The following is a 1,633-nucleotide window of genomic DNA, read 5'->3' as shown; positions in this document are numbered from 1 at the left end:
AGCATTGCAGCTAATGCTCATGAAAGGAAGGATCTCTTAAAATAACAAGGAACCAGGAAATAATTCAACAGCTGCAAGATGATGCAAAGAAAAACATGAACACTGCAGAAGCATTGTGGATAGTGATATACATTTCTTTCAACGTGATCTTCTTCAGTAATCAGAAAGCAGGCTCCTGGTTATGTTCTGGTATCCAGGCTCTGTGCATGTTACTGTGGGAAACTGTAATTCCAGTGCAAAACTTAAAATTCAATATTCTGCACATGACTTCCAAAAACATCCACACAGTGCTAAATGTTCTGTTTTGCTTATGTCACTGAACTGTGCACGGGCATACATTCGGTAAGCTGTACCTGCTTGCCTGCAGAGTGGCACACATACACACTCCATCAAATTCACACTTATGCGCATTAGGCTGCAAATTGTAAGTGAATTTCCAGGCTTCCTTGAATACTGCCAAAGCATTGTGGAAAGTACAATGAGATCTTCAAAAAGCCAAAAGCAGCCTGCCAGCTATATGCTGGTACTGAGACTCTATACATGTTACTGGAACTGTAATTCCAGTGCACAACCTAGAAACCAACTTTCTGCACATAACTTCCTGAAACATTGACACACTGCTAAGTGTTCTGTTTTGCTTATGTCATTGAACTGTGTAGAGGTGTACATCAGAAAAGCTGTACCAGCTTGCTAGCATAGGGGTAAACATACACATTTCTTTGAATTCACTCATATGAAATTGAAAAGGAAGCAACTCTCCTAAGTCATTACTGGAGGCAAGTATTAAACTGATACCAAAACCAGAGAAAGACCCAACCAAGAAAGAGAACTATAGACCAATCTCCCTAACGAACATAGATACAAAGATACTCAATAAAATACTAGTAAATAGAATGCAGCAAATCATCAAGAAAATCATACACCATGACCAAGTGGGATTCATCCCAGTAATGCAGGGATGATTCAATATATGCAAATCAATAAATGTAATACACCAAATCAATAGCACCAAAGACAAAAACCACATGATCATCTCAATAGATGCAGAAAAAGCTTTTGATAAAGTCCAACACTTATTCATAATAAAAACCCTACAAAAAATAGAAATAGATGGTCTTTATCTCAACCTGATCAAAGCCATCTATTACATACCAACAGCCAACATCATACTAAATTGACAAAACTGAAAACTTTCACTTTAAAATCAGGAACAAGACAAGGATGTCCACTGTCACTACTCCTAGTCAATATAGTTTTAGAAGTATTACCCAGAGGAATTAGACAAGAGAGGGAAATAAAAGGAATAAGGATAGGAGAGAAAGAATTGAAATTATCATTATTGGCAGATTACATGATACACTACATGGAAGAACCCCAAAATGCCACAAAAAGGCTTATAGATTTAATAATCAAATTCAGAAGCATAGCTGAATACAAAGTTAACACTCAAAAATCAATATCATTCCTATACACACACAGCAAACAGACTGAGAGAGAAATTTGAGAAACCACACCTTTCATAATAGCATCTAAAAAAAATGAAATACTTAGGAATCAATCTACTAAAGGATGTAAAAGACCTATACAGTGAAAATTACAGTACTCTGAAAACAGAGATAGAAGAAGATTTCAG

This window comes from Chinchilla lanigera, unplaced genomic scaffold (genome assembly GCF_000276665.1).
Source record: "Chinchilla lanigera isolate Chin_1 unplaced genomic scaffold, ChiLan1.0 scaffold00018, whole genome shotgun sequence".
NCBI classification, from domain to species: domain Eukaryota; kingdom Metazoa; phylum Chordata; class Mammalia; order Rodentia; family Chinchillidae; genus Chinchilla; species Chinchilla lanigera.
The sequence above is the reverse complement of the archived record's forward strand: the minus strand, read 5'-3'. Positions refer to the sequence as shown.